The sequence below is a fragment of the Stegodyphus dumicola genome, chromosome 1 (genome assembly GCF_044657685.1).
Source record: "Stegodyphus dumicola isolate Sdum_Otavi_A_Nest chromosome 1, ASM4465768v1".
NCBI lineage: Eukaryota > Metazoa > Arthropoda > Arachnida > Araneae > Eresidae > Stegodyphus > Stegodyphus dumicola.
The window spans coordinates 171,565,895-171,589,307 of NC_140768.1; the positions used below are offsets into that span (position 1 = coordinate 171,565,895).

Genomic DNA, 23,413 nt, shown 5'->3' on the forward strand with positions numbered 1-23,413 from the left:
ACTATAGGTTACTCTGAACCTTCTTTATTTATAGTAGATGGCAGCTCAACGCAACCAGTCTATATACTTTAGCCATGTTAGTATTTTTTAAGACCCTCATTTTCAAAGAAATCTTCCAGATTTTTTTAGGGTAGAAAAGAAATTTCTATGTTATTTTCTTGGCTGTATGCTAATCTCCTTATTCTATATTAGTTTTAAAATTTTACCTCGAAATCTCGCCAAAAATCAAACGGCGAACCCTAGGTGGGCCCAGACCGGGCTCACCGATCATCTAGGACAACTGAGAGTTTGTATTCTTTGTTTCTCCGCATCTCATCGGTCAGTTCACTGACAACAATGCTCGTTTCAGAACTCTTTTCGAAGCTCTATTCAATCAATGTGCCACTTTGGGAACACCCACAGAATTAAAACGATAAGTGCTATCTTCACAAAATTTTGTGTACTCCTCTAGACCTAATTAGACTTCGTAACTTTTTTTTTTTTTTATCAAAACTCCGACTTAAAAAAGTTGCGTGCCGGAAAGGGTTAATCAATCGAAAACCGTTAATGACTTCCATTTTGCACACGAAAAAATGAAATGGTGTTTCCATTTATTAATATTTTATTTGATAAACGGGGTAAGACGAACTGCATTGCACTTTACTTCATCTTTAGACCAGTCTGACTGCAGAAAGCTGTTTCAGTAGATGGTTTCATTTTCGTAATTAGGAAAAATATATTAAAGTTTCTGATAACTATCATAAGATTAAAATGTAAATATTTTTACGAAATGTCTAGCGCGGTGAGGTAGCTTTCCCTCAAGGCAGGTTTAGGGTTGCCACATTCGGCGACAAAATTGGCGATATGCCATAGACGGATGGAGAACCTTCTGGAACGAATTCTTCCTGGTTTAGCCCAGAATATTCTCGAACACAAGCCAAAAGCTATATAAACCCTGCTGGTACGCGGAGAGTCACTCAGTGCGGATTCCATCGAGTTGATAGTCAGTCAGTGAGTGCTTAGTCGAGTCAGTTAATAGTCAGTGAGCGAGCTGTAACATGGAGAGTCTCGAGAGTACGTAGAATTCCGATACGTAGAATTCCGAGTCGAGAGCTGTACTTTGGTGCTTTGCCGTGAAGCTGTCTTCACCGTTATAGCCTGAAAGCTGTGTCGCTGATTGTTTCAGCGTGTTTATAGTAAGTTCTCCGACGGCTGTAAAAGTGTTTTTGGAGCTGTCTTGAATAATACAGGCTAATAATTTTGTTTAGATACTTCATCCAGTACTGTTCTCGTTATTCACTCCAAATCCACGAACTCGTACGTAGGTATAAAAAAAAACGCAACAATATAAAAAAAACATTCGCTTAAGTCTCGTAAAGTCTTCAATGTTTAACAGCATAAATCTTCACAGAAGTCTCACTATTGAAATTCGAATAATGCAGTGTGTTTCCTTCGTAGAAAGTCACAGCTGACTGTTTGCCACGAGCATATGATTATATAAGAGACTGGCATTTGCTTTTCGTAGGAATTCGTATTTTTAAAGATGCACAACGTAATGCATCACAGCAAATACTTAAGCCTGGAGCGCACACTCTCTTTTGAGTTACACGAGCGCGCGCCCTAGGTCCAAAAGACCCGTCTCGTGATTTTTGAAGAAAAAAACTGTTATTCTTCAGGTAAAAGTGTTACATTTATGCCAAAATTTTATGATCAAACTTTAAAAATGTGAAAATTATAAAATATTAAGATTTTAATTTTAATTTCATAATATTTTTATGAAATAAAATTTCTTAAAAGAATAGAAATACGTATTATATTAATATAGAATTTACTAGGAATTCATTATATTATTATTCAGGAATTATTGGGAATATACTGCCTGAAAGAACATCTTCCTCGGAAAGCTTCAAATTTTTCATCAATTGTTATGAACTCACCTACAGTGTAATATTTCTGTCATTTATTCACAAAATCTTCAAAGAACTCTCTTATAGGTGCAAGTTTATTTGATTCTTTCTTGACGACGCGATTTCCTATGTCATCAAAACGTAAACATCTTGATAAAAAAAAAAAGAAAACGTTTGTAGAACATTGTTTTGGGGAAAATTTCCAAGCCTGTTTCGTCTGTTGCCCACAGATCCCGAAAATTTACATGAAATGTCACAAAAATATAAAAGATCTATAAAAGCGCGAATTTCAATTCGAGTTGTGTGACGAGCATCTCACTCTCTCTCTCTCTCTTTAAAAGCTGTCAAAAATAGATGCAATATAAATATTTATATAACTGACGACTTTCAGCAACATTTGTTCACTTAGTAAACGTTCCAACGATTCATTTGGAGTCTGCACATATTTTGCCTTACCCATGTTTCCAGGTAGTTTGGTAATAATTTTTATGAGCAGAAGTTCTAACATTAGCTTTAGGCTTTTCTTTCGATCATTGTTGTTTTTTTTTTTCAAATAAAGCAATAAATGTCAATCTCATTTTCGTTTTCAGAATGCATCTCGAGTTCTGAATCAGTATCATGAGAACTAAAAAATTCATTATAACTTTCAGCATCGGTTTCTTCAATGGAGTGTTCAACAGTTGATACATCTTCTAATAATTTTTTCAAACGTAACATTTCTTCCTTATAGGATAAATTACGCGACATGTTTGCAGCTTTCTGTGCTACCACAAATGAACTACGTTGCAGCAATGCAAACAGGCGCGCTCGGTCTGAAAAACCCGATCCGATCAAAACAAAACTTCGAATCAAATTTCTGGTAAAAAAAAATTCGGAAACATAAAGACGACGGCTGAACCACAACTACTTGGGAAAAATAGAGGTGTAGAGGTGTTTCTAGAAAGGTCCTGGATCCAGCGCGCGAGTTCGCGGGTTAAATGGTCCCCTCCTTACTGCACAATCTGGCTGCTCATCACCTCATATTTGAGAACATCTCAGTCAGGTGAGCGCGTCTAATTTAATCAGTTGCAGCGTAAAGCTCTTTTCAGAGTCTGATTCCAATATCTTAAGACCTTGATGGTCATAGCTGTCTGAAGTTACTTTGATTTTCGAAGAACCTAGTTACGCTATCGGCAGATCGTAGAAAATATGGAAAATTTCCTTATCACTTAAAAAATAATGATGATGTAACTCATCGACGCTTAACTGATTGAAAGAAGGGTTCTCAACCAGTGAGAATTTCACAGTTTCAGGGGGGGATGCGATAGCCTTTTATTTACATGTTTAGTCTTAAATTAATCTTTAAATGTTTATTTACATGTTTAGTCTTAAATTAGTCTTAAATTAATTAATCTTTTATTTACATGTTTAGTTTATGATTATAAAAAACTATTTTTCTTAAAGTGTTATCATTTGTTATACTTTTTTAAGTTTAATTTATAAAACGCATTACAAATAGTCTAAATTTAAATAAATGTACACTGCGAAAAAAAAGGAGGGCAATTCTATATCTCCCATTCCACTGGGCCGATTGAAAAAATTCAGCTTTCGTTTTTTATGTCTCGAAAGCGGATATCTATTAGATTTATATATAGCATTGTTTTAATATAGATATTTTGACACAAAATTCTGAAATTACTGCCAGTTTGTTTTCCATATTTCGATTCTGCGATTTAAATTATGCCTAAATATTAAATTTTGCGAAATTTACGGAGAAATATATCTTGGCGTATTTTTTTTTTTTTTTCAGTTTGCGCCACGAATAATTCACTTGGCGAACTTCTTAATTTATAGCCACCTATTTCCCTTTCTCTTTTTTCATTGTACACGAGCGGGAAAAAGGTGACGTTCATTACTTTCAAATAATTTTAACAAAGTGCGTAAACCACATTTGACCGTAATATCGCTTTTAACAAATATGCCAAATTCCGAAACGCGAGAATATGTAAATTCATGTATAGCCTAGGAAATTTTGAATAAAAAAAACTGTAATTTTTTGCAGGTGTGCCTAGAAATATACCTCTACTTTAAAATGATGTTAAAAATTTTATAGGTTATAATACAATTTTTTTCGAAAAATTTATAAAAAATATTTTAAAATGCAAATTTTTTAAATAAATAATAAAAAATTGTGCGAATTACATTTGGATTAAGCCTGAATTTTGAATTTTGGCAGAAGGAATCAAGTAAGTTTAACTAGTTTATGCTACCTAAGAAAGTCAAATGCTATAACCTGAAAAAATATAAAACAGTTCAAGATTGCAAAATTATCCATTTAGTAAATTCAGAGAGATTTTTGTAATATGGAACGCAAGGTTTCCAAGTGCGTGCAAGAAAGAAGCGCTTGCTTCCAATACTTGTTCAGATACACACCGCGCGCGAAAAAAAAAAAAAAAAAAAAATAGTTGTGTATCTCCCGTTCTACTGGACCGATTGACGAAATTCAAATTGCTTTTTTCATTCTCGAAAGCGCGACTTAGGATATATATTAGATTTATATATAGCATTGTTCTAACATAGGTATTTTGACACAAAATCGGACTTTTTCTGAAATAACATACCAATTTTTTTTCCATATTTCGATTCTACGACTCAAATTATGCTTAGATATGAAATTGTGTAAAATTTGTTGGTGCGAAATTTACGGAAAAATTCAAAAATTTATCTTGGCGAAATATTTTCAGTTTGCACCAAGAATAATTCACTTGGCGAACTTCTTAACATGAAGCAAACAATTTTCCTTTTCCTTCCATTATGCGGGAGTGGAAAAAAGGCATCTCGTTCCTACCTTTTTACATTTTGCATGAGCGGAAAAAAAGCCACATCGTTTCTACTTCCAAATAATTTTAGTAAAGTGTCTAAACCACACATTTGATGTTTTATCGCTTTCAACAAATGTGCCAAATTTCAAAATGGGCCAGTTTATAAATTCACGTATATCTTCAGAAATTTTGAATATAAACTGTAATTTTTTGCAGGTATGTTTAGAAATGCAGGTATGTTTTACTTTAAGATGATGGTAAAAAATTTTATAGATTATAATTCAAATTTTTTTTCAAAAAATTTATAATAATTATTTTAAAATACAAATTTTAAAAATAAATCATTAAAAAATGAGTGAATTTTATTTGGAATAAACTTCAATTTTGAAATGTGAAAGGAAGAATCAAATAAGTTTAATAAAAAAGAGAGATTAATAAATATATATCAAACTCAATAAACATTGAGGAGCTAAAATTTTGAAGGCTAATTTTTTAAAAACTACTCGCGCGATTTTTACAAAACTTGGCAGTTTGGCGTAATTGGAGTCATAGAATTGAAATATGAAAAAAAAATAGTATGTTTTTTCAGAAAAATTCCGATTTGGTGTCAAAATACCTATATTCGAACAATGCTATATATATAAATCTAATATAAATCCTAAGTCGCGCATTTGAGACATGAAAAACGCAAGTTGAATTTCGTTAATCTACCCAATAGAACGGTATACGAGTATATAAAACATGATTTCCATTTTTTTTTCGCAGTGTACATTGCTACACATCTTCCGAGGCATATACTGCCATAGTTACGTTTACTACACCTCATGTATTATGTGTATACCAAATGGTAACTCAAATTCTCCTTTAAGTGAAACTTCCATAACTAAGCAAATGAAGATATTTAAAAGGAAATTAAGTGTTATTCTTAATATTTTTATTTCGAAGAATCAGCGAACAAGCGTTCTTCACGCTTTTATTTCTGAAGAGATGAAAATGGTGTCAGGATTTTGAATTTAATTTTTTAACTTTATTAATTTTTATAGAAGCCGTCATTAATGATGAAAAAGAAATTTTTTTCGCATTCAGTTTCACTGTCAACTTTATAACTTTATAACTTTAAGTATACTGAAAAAAAATAATTTTTGAATCAAAGTCGGAGAATAGCTTACGAAATATCATACGCCAAAACTGGCTTATAAATGTTTAATATCAATGACGTTCGCAAAAAAAATTATTAATAAATCAATAATAATTATGCAAAATGCAATCTCAGTTCAATGGAATTCATGTTTATGATTTTCCGTTGGTCTCTCTTTCAATATAGTTCAAGTCGATGGAGTTTATTTTTACAGTTTCTTTTTAATAATATCATAAATATACACGTGTAAGTCTTATTTGCAATAAAGTTCGATTTCATTGTTACTTCCCTGTATGAAGTAAAAAAAAATATTGTAATCACGAAAAATTCCGTGTATCATATTCCAACGAAAATATTTCATTTTGATTGTTATCGATTGCAATTAAACGATGTTTTAGCGTGACATCTGTACGTAAGGACAGAATAAAGGACTCTTTTTTCCCAAACGGAATTATAAAACTGATTTAAAATGGATTCAGAAGAGATTTTTTTTCATGGCTCTGTAGGTACGTATATATTATGTATGTATGTATCGAACATAACTCAAAAAGGAATAGCCCCTGAACACCGAAAATTTGTATGTGGGGCTACTAAAACATGTAGATGTGCACCTCCATTTTTGGTTGTAATCGGCCGCACTAAAAGTATATATATATATATACTTATTCTGTTACTTGGCTCCTTGAGCTCAATTTTTTTATTCTTATATATTGGTATATTGTGCATTTTTTGTTTTAAAAATGATTTAATTAGATTGTTCTTATGTTCCGGTTAAAACTTTTATACCTTTAGTTAATCTGCATGCAATAGTTGTAGCATCAACAATTTAAAAGCTGTTTAAGTGCGGCTAAGCTTAATTTTTCTTACCAGCAGCCATATTTGTTTACATTTAAAACTTAGCAGAATAGTGAATTAAGTCTTTCTGCACCTTCAGTGTCTTTTTGCCGAGTGGGACCAACAGTAAACTTTAAGTTTTGCGCACCGAAAAATCTGCTTTCTTGCCCGGTGGCTGAATTACTTGCTTTCGCACAGAAACTCTAATTTTAACTGTAAAACTTTTTTTTGTCTTTATTTTTGTTTTAACTGTAGTGTTTTATGTTTTCATATATTTTTGAATTTTTAATGCAGATATTTTGAGGTTTCATGTATTTTTGGTTTGCCGTGAAGTGACAAATGAATTAATTGAATGAGAAATATGTCTCTGTTGAATTTCGAGGAAATATGTTTAAATGAAATGCAGCAAAAATACGTCTAATTTAATTAGATTAGATACTTTAATTACGAAAAAAGTAATTTTTTTAAGCTCATTTTTACATTTTATGCTTCAAGGTTTCAAATTTATATCCCCTTAGATGTAAATCTAGAATTTAGTTGCAAGGCAATCGGCAAGTATTTTGAAATAACCAAAAGTTTTTTTTTTTTTTTTTAATTGTGAAACGTGTTATTTTTAATACTTTCCAAAATTCTTAAGGAAACTGATTTCACTTAATTTATTATCTTATTATCAGATGAGTTTTATTTCTAAGTTATCGAATCTTCAGTAATGTCAGTAAAATGAGGAAAAAATTTAAGGCACTTAAAATTTTCGACTCTTATTTAAATCAAAGTCTGCAGCCATTATATATAAATGACACTTTTGTTGTCAATGGCCTAGCTACCAAATAATCGTTTTTTTTTTTTTTTTTTTTTTTTTTTTTTTTTTTAAAGAAGCATACTTCTCTGCAGTACTGAAGACGAAATTCTTCAAGAACATTCAGGTCTTGGCAAAGTACTTTTGCTATTTGATGCAATAACGGGCATAAAATTCTACATTTGAGTATTTTTAAACCCTTTTTCTTGCTCTCTGCTTCTTTTGTTTCAATATAAAAAGTAAATGTCTTTCAAGAAATTTTAAGTAATTCTTCAAGACAAAAAGAATTCCGTCTTTTTTCCATTATTTTTCATTCATGGAGAATTGTTTTTCATCTGAAATTGCTTATTTTCCTGTGATGGTATTCGAAAAGAATTTTAACAATGCAGTCGCGTTGATGTATTTTTCTGAGAATTAGGATCAACGTTATGATTTTGGTAAATGTGCGTTGTCATATTTATTATTTTCTGATACTTTTTTGCAGGACTGATGTCGGTGCTTTTGTTTTCCTTAATGCAAACTTTCTATCATATACTGTTTTCTTTAACATCAGAAAAGTATTACAGTTTATACGTGAACTGCTCATATCATCCAAATTAATTTTTAAACAAAACTTTGACAGGAAAAAACGTAAGTGTGTTGTATAATTAATGAAAATTTTTACCCTTTTTTTCGGGGTGGGGGGTGTTAATTCTAATTTTACCTCTTTCTTGTTCCACACCATGAGGCTTATACAAGTACCAGAAAGCCCGGCGGTCATACGAAATGACCGCTGTTCTAGATATTATAAATTGTAATTAAAATGATTTTTGCAAAGGTGTCTACTAATTCAAACTGAATTACCCTGGGCTGGCGGCGAGAACGCCCCTTTGCTTACTGTCCCGCGGGATTTCCCCCTTAAACTTGCTTAATTGCTTAAAGTAGAGTGAAATGAAGGAAACCACTGGCGGTACATTTCTTAAGAGCCCACCGCTAGCTCAATAAATAAAGGTGATTTAAATAATAAAAGGTTAATTCACATGTCAAAGATCTCTTCGTACACAACATTTCTTGTGTAGATCTTTCCATTATTTTTCAGTTCGCCTTGCAGAGGACCATCCATTATTTTTAATTTTACGTCCGTTCTTTCACGAACAGGCAACGTAAAGTTGACCGTGTCCAAATGCAGGCTCAGGTAATAAAATGCCAACACGCTTAAGCATTTGGTCCTGAGACTTATGGATGGTCATAGCAAAGGCAAGTTTTACAGGAAATTATCTACGTCTCAATTGAAACGGCAACCCTCTGCCTTGGCAACTTCACCCCATTGGCTAGTACAGTTAGGCAAGCAACCCATAAACTATCGGCGACAAACGGACACTTAAGCCGCATATAATAACGATATTTATTTACTTCATTTCATTTGTTTTTCATCTTTGCCGGTTTTTGCCAGTTGCATATTTCCGAATTCTATTATATATAGATGTTAAATTTATTTATTAAATGTTAATTACACATGCTCTTGTGTTTTTAATTTTTTTCGGCTTAGCTTTCTCATAAAATTCGTCACGCGCTGCACTACACGGGGAATAAAACAGTTTACAGTTACGCAATCAACCAATAAACTATCGGCGACAAGCGAATGTTAAATTTATTTCTTAAACGTTAAATGCACGTGCTCTTGTGTTTTTAATTTTTCCGGCTTAGCTTTCTCATAATATTCGTCCCGCGCTGCACCGCACGGGGAATGAAACAGTTTACAGTTACGCAAGCAACCAATCGGCGACAAACACTTAAGCCGCTTATATATATATAGAAGTTATAGTAATAAAAAAATGTAAATAGCACTCCAAATGGGAGTAAAAATTATTAAAAGAATAATAAGCGAAAGGAAAAAATATGTAACAAAATAAAGAGAGCTCAGTAATCTAAACTGAGAATGAAATTCCGAAAGGCAGAAGTTGCCTCTTTAGTCCAGAAGTTCAGAAAAAATTAGTGGCTAAGATATAGATGGGTGATCTGTTGCCTGTTTGCCTGAAATATTTCCCACTGCTGGATGTAATGAACACACTCGAGAAGAATATGCTTAACAACTTCATCACCGCTAACTCCGGTGCACAAAGCCCTTGAAGTAAATTCACATCGCTTTAAACAGCACTTAAAATTGCTATGCCCACTCAAAAAATTGAGTCAGTTTAAAATCCATTCAAAATTTATCAGCTTTTATTCTGTGAAACATTGTGGTCCCTTGTGCCTTTGGTTTGAGGCCGGAATTTTCGACTTTGTTTATAATTAAAACTAAAGTAAAATTGTAATAATTAAAGCCCTTTTATATGTTGGATCCTTACTATACTCTTTTAAAAAATTTTTATCCAGTGATCTTTTATTTCAATTCATCCTTTTCATACAGGAACGGCCTTTAATGTTACTTACGAATCGCGAAGTTTTATCAAATACATAAGCATTGCTCGATTAGTTAATTGTTTTCTTTGTTGTAGTAGTGGTTAATGTTTAACCCTTGGCTAATTCAAGAGATATTGTGATGCCTTAGGCTGGAAAATGGATCTTATCAAGTCCATACTTCCGGATACGCCCTGAAATAATAAAGATTAGTGAATCCGGTGCGTATATTACTTTTATTTCAATTTATCTTTTCGACGCAAAGACAAGACATTGATCTTGACAACTGTTAAATTACGTACACACGAAATTTAAAATGTTATTTTGAGGTGCCTGGTAAAATATTTATATCCTTAAAACTAAATGTTAAAATGTAGCTCAAGTTTAGATAACATTCTAGGTATTCATATGCAGCAACAATCACGTGAACTCAGTTTTCAGGTATATGATGTTAGAAATCTTTCTTTGACTTGTTCATTTGTATCTTATTTCATTGTCAGAATAAACGCAAAAATATACTTGTATTAGAAAGTTCAAAGTTTAGGAATAATAATAACTTCTCTTGATCTTGCCACTGGCCATTACTTGGCCGCTACAGCTTTATTGTATAACAAGCAATCAGTTTAGAAGATACAGAAACAATATATTTCCATATATTTTTATTATTTTTTTAATACTTAGCGAAGTTGCTTTCTAGAAAACAGTAGCGTTGTCCCGAATATGAAGCAGCTTCACATAAAATGTTACAAAGAATTTTCTCTTTCCTTACAGCATACCTTCATGGTATAATTGGAAGCAATTCCTGCTAGCAATCAGGAGGTCCGTGTTTCAAATCCCGGCAAGGGGACTGCTAATTTTTCTCACATATCCTGCTCCAAAAAAATTTTAAATGACTCTGGAAGCACCCTCCAAACTAAAATATAGTAGACGATAATTGGTCACTACCTGAATTTGGCGACTGAGACTTCTCCCAGTTGTCATTTAATTGGGAAAGAATGTAAAGAATTTTCTCCTTCTTATCGCGTGCCTTCTCTGTGTAATTGTCCCAGCAAACAGTCGGGAGTTCTGGAGTTTGAATCCCTGCGATGACAATGCTCATTTTTCAAATTTCCTCCTCCGATAAAAATCCTAATATCTCTAGAGTGACGCTTGAACTAAAAGATGGTTAACAATAACTCGTCACCACCAGGATTTGTTGACTGTATCCTTGCTTTCCCAGGCACCCGTTAAGTGAGAAGAATATAAGGAATTTTCTGTTTCCTTACCGCGTGCCTTCGTTGGGTTATTGGAAGGACGTCAGATTAGTACTGGAAGATCTGGAATTTGCAATCCGGCGAGGGATTACTGATTCATTGTTTTACACTTTCTGTCCTGATGAAAAACCTAAATTTTTGAAGGTATTCTCCCTCAATAATAATAAATAAAAAATGTGGGCTGCTCTCAGGGCTCCTTCCTATGTTTGATTTAATACATGTTTAAAATGTTCTTTTAGAAAGATGTATAAAATAGTTCTCGTTCTAAATATAAGATGATGCTAGGTAACTATTTTTTTTTCTTTTAATGTAACATTTGTGGGATAATGGAAAATTAATATATTTTTAAATCTTATACTTTGCATATTTGATGAATATGGCTTTCATAGGGGCATTTTAAGAGGAGAAAAAACGGTCTTATATTAGAACTGATATATACATCTCAGTATTTCGAAATATAAAAATGCGGAAATCAATTTTATGTAATCTTAATAAAAAATTACATCGTTGATTTCGTTTGCAAAAATCAAGGCTTTCCAAATTTATTTTTAAATTATTTCCATCCCAATACAGCACTGTGAACTGAATATGATTCCCGTAGGAAAAACACAGCTTAAAAATTTATTTAAAAAGCTAAACATTTTATGAATATCGTTAATTATTTAATAAAATTAAAATTTAATGGCGAATATAATTTTCAGTAAATGTTATTCATTCATGATATAACGTATAATATTAATCTTAAACAAGTTGTTTACCTTTCTTGTACAATTACGTCATTCTGTAAGTACACGTCATAATATAGTTTCTAAATGTCATTAATTATTCATTCAAAATCTAATGTATAATACTAATCTTAAAAAGTAAATAAAAAAAACTGAAAGGTTTCAGATTTTAAATTAAGTCCAAAGGGGTGATTTTTTAACGTTTTCTGTGTTACCTTTATTTATTAAATATCATGTTCTACATACTCAAACCATAAAATTCAGTTCAACAGCAATATCGCAAAATGACTTTAAAATGAGCCTATCTTTAGAATTTCCTATACAGAGTCTCACGCGCTGGAGATAATTTTTTTTCTGTACAGTGTCGCCATTTATCGCTTTGAAATCGTTTAGTTTGTTAATGAAAAATTCGTTGAAGTGTTACAAAATATGAAATTGATAATAAAAAAAATTTCAAATTCAAATTAGGGCTTTCACATGCTCATATTCTATGGAAGATTACGTTATTTAAATTTTGATGGCTCTAGGTACCGTTGTTTTAACACAATGCGAGAAACATACATACATTTATGCAGATTCTTCATAATATAATTTCTTTAAATATAATACTGGGCGATAATATTTGGTGGCAACAATTTGAAAAGTGAAACAACGCTTATCGTGAATCGACGCAAAATGCCAAAAGGAAATTAGTAGTCTTTCTGGGCGAATTGTCCCTTTGGACTAACAAGTCGTTCACCTTCCTTGTACAATGTACGTCATTCTGTAAGTACACATCACAGTATATAAATGTCGCAGCTTATCATTTTTAATACCCCTTGCACTTTTTGCAAATCCTCTCAAATCAGGTTCAAGATTATTCTAAACCCACCACCCAGTAACTGTGAAATCACCCCAACTAAGTACTATCGAAAACTTACACTTAAGTGTAAAGTATACCAGGGATAAGCAAAGGGAAGTTAAGGTCTTGGAAGATGCGCCAAACAGGCCACTTACCAATGCAGTTAATACTGAAGAGGGCAGATAGTGGGAAAGTGTCGAAGCCATGTGGTTAATGTGGTGGTGGCTTCCGCTCTTTCGCGCTTCCCTTTGAATCTATCAGTTCTTCTTCCTCTAAGTAGCTTGGTATACTTCGCGAAAGCTGTGACGCTGAAATATCTGGAGTCTTGTATCTGCCCCTGTATTATTAACTTAAGTACCTAAATTGAAACCGCCTTTGACTATAAGGTACCTATCTTCCGAATTTGATTATTTTTAACCTTGTAGACTGATTGAATGATGACCATTTTCCCCTCAACAGCATTTTTGGTTTGTTTATAGATAAATATCAGTGACACTTTTCTTAAGTCTTTTATCGTGTAGTTATAAATAATGTAGTAATAATTTTAAAAGAATTCCGACTTTTTATGTGTTTATTGTGAATTGCAGGTATCGATAAAATACAGCATATTTTAATCACGATCAAAATTTTCGAAATAGAGGGCTACAAGCTACATATTCTTAAATACGGGTCCTAGCTGTGTGCTTCCAATTACTCTCCAAAGGTTTCGCAAAATTACATAGGTAATTTTTATGGAAGCGTTTTGAATATAAATGCAGGTTCTATATATAAATATATATATAAATTCAATAAGGTGTCGTGAGGTATTTTCTCTTTCCTTCTCGCATCCCTTCGTGGTGCAGCTGCTGCAAGCACACTCGGCGCGTATGTGAGACGCCCGGAGTTCGAATCCCAGCGAAGGTACTGCACATTTTTCATGTTTCAACATCGATAGAGCCTGATAACTCTACAGTGGCGCTCGAACAAAAAGGGTGGTAGACGATAATTCGTCGCCACCAGGGTTTGGCGATGCGTCGCCGTTTAAAAGGGGAGTATGTAAGTTTTTTCTCCTTCCTTTCCAAATGGCATTGTGGTGTCTCGACGCGTATTCGAGAGGTCCGGCGTTCCAATCCTGGCGAAGCCATTTCACACTTTTCACGTTCCATTATCGATATAACCTGATGACTCTACAGGATTATAATCGAAATACTTTCGATCAGAAGGAATGTCAAAAACGTTTCATTTCATTAGTTAAAACTCTTTTTAGCGATACATTCACGATTTTGAGTCTAAAACCTCAACAGTATTGCTTTAAAACTACAAAAAATTTTCTTAATATTGATGACTTAAAAATTAAAGAAGCCTTTTCCAAAATAAACCGAACCGCTTTTAGAAGTATATAATGTATATATATATATATTTAAGAAAGTGAAGAATATGTAAAAGATTAAATTAGGAGAGAAAATTAATTCCTTTCTGTATTCTAAACATAGTAACCGCTATTTGCACTGCGTCATTCCCAGACAAATCTATGTCATATGACTATACATAATTCTGATGATGTAAATAAAACTAAAACTCAAACAGCCAATAGTAATTTTGCAGCAATATTAACCATCCAATCAAAATGCATTGAAAACCAAAACTAACTCAGTCTGAATTAAGATTTCACTCTGAACATAACGCACTTGCTTTCAACTCTTTGGCCTAGCTAAACTGCGATCTGTTTGCTGCTTCATTCTTGCTGCAAAGTCATCAAAAATGTAAACTTTTTGGAATAGGCACAATTAATGTGCCAACTGGATTGAGGCCACAACATGTTTACTTCAATAAAAGTTGAATTCAATATACCTTGACTGCCAAATTTCTTATTCATTGTGGATCGTCGTTTCAGCATTCTAAAACATCAACATTCTAGCTGTTCGTTACGGATACGACCGCCTGCGTTCTACTAAAGAATATATTACATATATATATATATATATGTAATATAAAAAATATGGAAGCAAACTTCTAAATTTAATTCACTATAGCCTCTTATATTTTTTATTTCATTTGGAAACTTCATCGCTCTGTCCTAAAAATAGCGGTGTAAGGCTAAACTGAGTCATTCAAATTAATCATGCGATCATACGTAACCCTGTTAACCAATCACCAATTTGTAAACCAAAACTAAAAATTGAAACTTTTGACCCCCCCTTCCCTTTTTTCTATTAACTGATGCGTCACTTTTGCTTGTGCTTTCCTCTTGGCCAGACGTCTTTCTGCAATCATGTGTGTGCTGCTAGATTCGCTTCTATGGTAAAAATATCAAAAGTGTAAATGTTCTTTAATAGGCACGAGTGGAGTGCCAAGTGAATTGTGGCCACAAAATGAGAATTTAAATAAAAAAGGAATTTAATCCGGCTTGACTGCTGCTTCTTCAAAATGGATGGACTTCAAAATGGCTCCTGCTTCTTCAGAAATGGATGGACGCTCTAAGCATCAAGTATCTACGCAATTAGTATTTCTACGCATCTACGTTTCAATGTTCTTATTTCAGTGTCTCCAAAAGTGTTCGGTCATTACATTCTTCGGCCAGTCCTAATTATGAAGAAATCTACATGGGTTTGTTATTCTATGTTCTCAATGAATCATGGGAAAAGTCCTGTTTCATCGGAAATTTTAATGCAAGTTTGTACCGCATTCACGATCAAATCATTCATGTCGTGTCATCCAACCACAGTTTCATTACACACACACATACACATATATGTATATATATATAAACTTAAAGCATCTAAATAAATTAGTAGACTGGAATGAAAGGAAGGTAATTCCTCTATAATATAATAATTGCAACCGTGTATAAGAGGTTTAACACAATATCAAGCTAATGCAGTTACAGAGAGAATTCCTAGTAGAACAATCTCGAAGAATAAAACTGCGAAAGAGGAAATATACAAAATTCTACAAACAAAAATAAAAATTAATCTCCTTTTATTGAAACTCCAATTGAGAACTCATCAGATGAAAATGAATTAAAACTTCATAAAAGTCGATTAATATATTTCGAAAAATGTGTTTCGTTCTCCTGGTCCATTTAAAATGAAAAACCGTGTATATATGTATATGTGTGTGTGTAATGAAAATGCTGAATCCGAAAGACTTCTTAAAAAACTAGTCACCCGAAGTTGCAACTCTTTGTTCATACAAAAGCCTAAAAGATTTGAGAAACACTTTGTGAATGTCGAAATATTTTTGCGCAGGTTCTACTATATATACCACGTCTACACGGCCTGAAGTTAAGGTTGCAAATCATAGCTCTATGAGCCCCATAAATCGTCGGTGGCTTAGTTACAGCACAACATGTTAAGATTCAAAATCTGGTTTGTTTATTTAGCTTTTGCAAAAAGTTCCAAGAACATAGGACTAAAATAGGATACCCTTTCTAGATAAATTTCCGAAGTGGCACATATTCTTCTTAAAATAAGGGAAACCACGGAATTACCCGCGCAGTGAAACAATCTCACTGATGGGTTACGATCCTAAATCGTAACAACAAAATTTTCTCTGCTTCAGTCATGAGACGTGAAAAATAATGTCAAAAGGCAGGAAGGTAGAAGCGAGCAGAAACCTTTTCTGAATCTGTCAGTCAAACACTTAAATATCAGATGACCGTCCACGGTTATATAAGATCCTGATTTTACGTCTAACTGTTCTGGTGTTATCATCTTAAGGAATGTTAAAAATCGATATTTATGTTCTAAGAAATTAAAGTCTTTTTCAGAGGAGGGGGGAGGAGTTTTTCTCCGCGAGAAAGCTCACTGTATTCAGATTTCTTTTATTTTATGTTTCAGCACATGCTTGGGCTAAACAAATGGGGGATTTGACTTTCCTATGTATATTTCGATATAATTTTTTAATAATCTCGATATGTAGTAATTTATTATTAGGCCATAAAAGCTAGTTGTCTCTAAACACGGTTTTACGTTATTTCACTTTAGTGCGTTGCTTCACTTTTCCTTCTAGTCCGTTACCATTCGGATAAAACATTTCTCTTTTTTGCAAACATTTAATCTACCTATTATTAATCTCCTTTTATTAAATTTAAATTTATTTAAAGAAATACATGCATAGCACAAAAATATTATTTTTGTTTACTTTTTAAGTTGATTGATTTAAATAAAAATGCATTTATTTCATTATATATCAAATTAAAAAAGTTAAATATTTCTATAGAATTACACTCATATTTTTCACTTTTTAAATATACAGAAGATATATAATGATGCCATGTTAGTTTAAATGCATATTCATCTAATAGCCTATGAAATGTTTTGCTCTTCCACTTGAATCATCCCCTCCGATAATCTCTAAATAATAAACCATAGTTTTTTTGTGTCTTTTTATTATTTTTTTTAATTTTGATTTTAATTTTTATGTATTGGCATATTATATATTGGCAATTTTAATTTTTTATGTATAGGCATTTATAATCCATGTTTTTGTAACTTCCTGATATATATATATATTTTTTCCGTCCATCTTTTTTTCATGTGAGTTAACTTTTCACATTACACAACGGTCAGATTAATTAATTTTTTTCGTGCAATAGCAAGTCTTCCAGCACTAAAATTTGGCAATTTTATCGCGCTTATACACTTTTTCCAGTTTTACCAGGCAAATTTCTTATTGTCTATGTAGTACTATGTTACAACATTTCGTGGAGCTACAGCTCCTTGTAACTTTTTAGCAAGGTAGCTGCAATGTTCCTACCTACTACTATTCTTTCAAATCTTTTTGCAAAAATGCGCAAACGTTTTTGAGACCAGATAGGTCTTTCGTCTAATTACCAGTTCGCTTTACATTTTCTTTTTCAATTATATATATATATATATTACCTTATACCTATCCAGATTTATCCAGAATATAGATTTTTCTGCATGCGGCATTAAACATTTTCCTGGCTACGTCGCATGTTAACACACTGCTACACATACTAGCTACACTATACATTTCATAATATGCATTACGTTGATCATTTCACTGTACTTAAGGCACATTTACAGCTCAATGCTACACTTAATACACTATATATTCTTTGCAACATATTACGCTGAACATTATTCTTGACAATTCAGCATAGATTCTGAACAATGTCATGAATTAAATAAGACATAACTTGATTATATACTACATAACTTAGTTATATAAGACAGCCTTAAATAAATAACTTGATACAACACATAAATAAATTAAGAGCTCTTAAATAAAGATCAAAATTTCACATTACAAATTACACATTTGCACACAGAAATACACGTTGTTTACTTTGTGCTGTAATTGTAATATACAAAATACAGATTTAAGCACACAGTACAGCCCATATTACTTTTGATTAAATAAAATTATGTTAAAAGTTCACTGTGGCATAAATTTTGCTGTATTCTTAAAACATACCAAAAATAACTTTGTAATTAAACATTCTACTGGTTTCATTGCACGTTAACACACTGCTATATATAAAACACTCAATACACTAAAATTTTTATAATACATATTGCATTGAACACTGCACTATATTTAGGACACCTTACAAAACTCATATCTACACTTACTGCACTGTGTGTATTGGCTACATATTACATTGAATATTACTCTTCATTAAATAACATAGTCACTGGTAGTAACTCTTTGTTATATACGACATAATTCTTAATACAAAAAGCTTTAAAAAACTGTCAGAAATACACATTGAGAGTAAAAAAATTTACAGAATGCAAAAACATGCAATCATTACTTACTTAATTAAGCTTTATAATGCTTCATTGCCGTACTGCTGGAATATATGAACAATTCACTAACTTACAGTTATAACCTTTATAAAATAGATAAAAATAAATCGGTGTGTCACAAAGAAACATAACTTTTCGAAATTTAAAACTGAGCAAAATAAAACATTTAGATTGGATGATAGTTCTTAGAGGGAGGAGGAGAAAATAGAATTTCCATCTAGGGCCTGTATTAATTCCCTCGAAATGCGTGAGAATTACTATTTCTATAATAGCCATGTCAATTTAAATCCAAATTTTTAATAACAATAAAGTATTTTTAGTCCAAAGGGGCAATTTGCCCTGAAGAACTATTAATTTCGTTTTGGCATTTTGTGTTGGTTCACTATAAATGTCGTTTCACTTTTCAAATTGTTGTCACCAAATATTATTGGCGTGTGTTATATTTAAAGGAATTAAATAATGAATAATCTGCATAAATATATGCATGTTTCTCGCATTGGCATAAAACAACGGTACCTAGAGTCATTAAGTTTTGAATAACGAAATCTTCCACCGAACATGGGCATATGGAAGTCCAAATGTGGAATTCAAAATTTGTTTTATTATCGATTTCATATTTTGTAACACTTTAACGAATTTTTGATTAAGACACTCAACGATTTCAGAGCGAGCTGTGGCGACACTGTAAAAAGCACTTTTATCTCCAGCTTGCAACGAGACTGTGTGTATCAGAAATTCTGAAAGCTTTGCTCCTTTTAAAATTATTTTACGATATTGCTGTTGAATTGAATATTATGGTTTAAGTGCAAAGAACATGATATTTAATAAATAAAGGTAGCACGCAAAACGTTAGAAAAAACGCCCCTTTGGATGTAATTTAAAATTTTAAACGTTTCAGATTTTTTTTAAATTTATTTATTTTTTTTATAAGTCCAAAGGGGCTTTGTCCCTGAAGGAGTATTGTTTTCGTTCTGAGATTTTGCATTTAATCACTACAAATCTCCGTTTCACTTTCGGAACTGTTGCCACCAATTGTTAGAATCCTGCATTATATTTGATGAAATTAAATAATGAAAAATATGCATAAATGTATGTATATTTCTCGCATTGTGATAAAACAACGGTACATAGAGCCATCGAATTTGGAATGACGTAATTCTCCTACGAATATGGGCATGTGGAAGACCAAATTTGAAGTTTGGAATTTGTTTTATTATCGATTTCATATTTTGTAACATTTTAACGAATATTTGATTAACAAACTCAACGATTTAAAAGCTAGCAATGGCAGCAGTCAACGGGGAGAAAGAAACCTTTTTATCTCCAGCGCCGCGGAACTGTGTATCGGAAATTCTAAAGATAGGCTCATTTTAAAATTGTTTTGCGACATCGCTGTTGAACTGAATTTTATGGTTTAAGTGCAAAGAAAATTAGATTTAATAAATAAAGGTAACACATAAAACGTTAAAAAAAACGCTTCTTTGGGCGTAATGTAAAATCTGAAAGCTTTCAGATTTTTTTCATGTTTGTTTACAGGTTGAAATGGATTTACATTTCTAGTTTGTGACATATTAGCATAAAATTTGTAGTTTCTAACATTAGCAATGGTCTGAACATGCTCTATTAATTATTCTTATTAGTTATCCAATTCTAATAATTCCGGAACGGCTTGCACATCTTGTTACATGCGAACTCGAAATGCACTCCTGGATTTGCGATAAAATCGCTGGATAAAGCATACACTGCAAATTTTACGTTTTGGGGTTACAACATATAAAAGGTAACTAAGAGATTAGGTATTGCCTTTTAAAAGGGTAACTCTCTTAGGTATTACTGGTAATTTAATTCAAACTCGAATTCACGGTGTGCTCCGAAAGAACTACTTTGTAAAATTTCATTCATATTTAACCTCCTACGCGATTCAAACAAAAGCACTCTTGTTACAGAAATAGGGGACTTTAGATAAGCCTTTGACGTTAATAGTTTCAACGGATTTATGACCTGCTTAGAGAAGTTTTAACTATCGGCGCACGGAACGATCTCAATTATGAATCGCCGTTAATAATTTACTAGACATGTCGGTTCTCGATCATTGATCTCAGTAAATTATCTACTAAATGGGTCTATGCTGCTGTCAATTAGTCAACTCTGAGCTTTATCCAGGATGTTCCAAAATATTTGATATGGAGAAAGAAATTAATTTTTAAAAGCTACTTTTTATCCTTTTCTTATATATTAAAAATATACTATAAAAGTTATAACGTTATAGTTGGTCTGATACAAGATCAACATTAGTTCATGATGATACATAAGTTCTACAACCTTAGATATTAGAAATAGACATAGATAATACAAGTAGACTAGTAACAAGTTATTGCTATGTCCAAAAAAGCATAACAAAGACTTACAAAGGCTCAAACAACTTTTTGTTAAATTAAACTAACAAGGTTAAAATGTATTTTCTCCCTCCTTCTAGCATGCGCTCGTGGTGTAACGGTAGCACAATCTTCGCGTATTCGCGAGGTCCAGGTTCGAGTCCCGGCGACGATATTGCTCATTTTTCATGTTTCCTGCTTCAAAATAACCTAATTAATTTGACTCTACAAATAAAATAAGACGAAATAGGACACGGCTCGTGCTGCAGATAACCACCACTTGTGGCGATGCAAGTTAAATAATAACAGTCAAATATATTTAAATGTTGTTTAGCAGTCTAAGACTACACAGTTAAACAACTAAGCTAGTTAAAATAATTTACTGGAGCTTAAGTTTAAACTTTCGGCTGCAAGACAGTACAAAGACGAGATAATTAACAGGGGAACCAGAAAGCAATGCCGCTTTCTTACGTTAAATTCACACAAATACATTTTTAACACGTTTTTATTTTTAATCAATAATATAACCACCCTCGTTATAAACAACCTTTTGCCATCTAGTGTGCAGATTTCCCATCCCCGGACCGATATAAATCAATTGGTTTTTGAATAAAATATCTCAAGATGGCATTTTGGACGTCATTCAAATTTTCAAATTTTTTGGCACTAACAAAATGTTGTAGGGATCGGAATAAATGGAAATCCGAGTGTACGAAATCGGGCTAGTATGGTGGGTGATGCAGCACCTCCCATCCCAATTCATTCATTTTTTCCAGTGTCCGTCTTGCACAGCGCGGTCTTCAATTGTCGTGTTGCAGAATGATGCCTTTTCTATTGACAATCACCGGATATTTTTCGATTAAAGATTGGTTCATTCGATCCAATTGTTCGCAGTAAAGATCTTCGTTAACATTTTGTCCAGGTTTCAGCAATTCAAAATGAACGATTCCGCGAATACTCCACCAAATACCCAGAAGCGCCTTTTCGGGATGTAAACCCTTTGTAACCCCTATTAAAACTGCCTTTTGAGTTTTGGATTATCATATAGGACTTATTTTTTTGTCTCCACTAATCAAACGATCAAGAAATGGTTCTGTACGGTGCCGTTGAAGCAATACGTTGCACGAAATGGATAGGTTGGCTTTGTTCTTTTCGGACAGATTATGGGAGACTCAAACAACTGCTTTGCTTATTTTTCCATTCTGGTTTAAATGTTCTTGGATGGTCGACCAAGGTTGGTTAAGAGTGTTTGACATGGATTTGCTTCCACTTCTGCCCTTAGCATGTTGTTGTCGACATACGCAGAAACGACATTACTTTCCGGTACCCCTGTCACATATAGCTACAGCTGGTTGAATATTAATCATGCAATGTAAGTGCGAAAAACTCTCTCTCTCAAGATCTAAAACCCTCACCTTCAATACACTACAACTTAATTTGCATTCTGGTGAGGAATACGAAAAGAAGAAGTTAAAGTAAAATGATAACTAGTTAGTTTATTTTAAGGACTTTACAAACTAAAATCGAAAATTTACAGGAAATTGTTTTTGGTTTCAAAACTTCGGCTGAGCACACATTATGAATTTAAATCAGGATTTCTTAAACTGTGGGTCCCTACTCCCAAGGGGTTCGTAGGACCTGCAGCAGCGGGTCGCCAAAAATTTTAGCAGTTTTGATAGTTCTTTAACTTATTATAATAATTTTACAATTATCAAACATTTTTACACAGTCATCTGAAAAGAGATAAAGATAAGACAATACAGACAAAGAAAAAAAAACGAAAACGTTTCGACGCATTCCTTTTACTATAATATAAACGTTCATTTTCCTTGCTTTCCGCGTGACGCTGTCATTTCGTCTGTTACTTATTTAAAATTGTCACACTGTTCTATGTCTTAAAATTACAAATTAAAGTTAATGACCTAAAACTGCAATAGTGTATTACAGTACAAGGGAAAAAATTGACAGTTTCACTCACGCGTGTGTCGGATTTGCGCAATACTTATGGGGTCCCGCAAAATTTTTGTAAATGTTATGGGGTCCTGGGGGGTCGTGAAAAAATCTCAGTGAAAAAATGGGGTGGCGATTGAAAAAGGTTTAAGAAACCCTGATTTAAATTACCAAAAATAGTCGTAAATAGCACCCATTTAATAAGTAAACTGTTTTTCTAAATTGTAGTTATTTTTAACAAAATTAAGATGCGCAATTAATTTTTATCATGGATGAATTTACATTTTCTATTCATACCACATTAAACTTTCGGCCGAACTTCAAACTAAAAGAGAAACATGTCATTGTGAAATTTAAAGTAGTCACATAAACAACCTTAATTTGGCATAGATTTTGAGTAAAACTCTCTGGTTTTCTGGACCCTTAACATTCTTCTTCTAAACCCCTGTTCTTAGAAGGAGAGAGAAATTGCGGGTCTGGAATATTTTTCAACGTTTTCCCAAGCAATTTTGTTTCTCCTAAAGAAGAAGACCCGTGCTTAAACGCCCTCGAAATCGATATAGTTTTATTCAAACTCTACGCCTAACGAAGGTTACTTTCTTACCTAATTTTTAGTTGCTTGTTCTATAAATAGGAGCTTCGTTTCTCTTTGATTCATAAACGCCATCAGGGTTTAAAA

General features: G+C 32.7%; 1 protein-coding gene across 2 annotated transcripts in view; it reads left to right on the forward strand.

Moving 5' to 3' along the window:
• LOC118184757 (protein Wnt-16-like) overlaps positions 1-23,413 on the forward strand; it is a 370,222-nt gene that overhangs the window by 177,549 nt on the left and 169,260 nt on the right. The window lies entirely within an intron of this gene.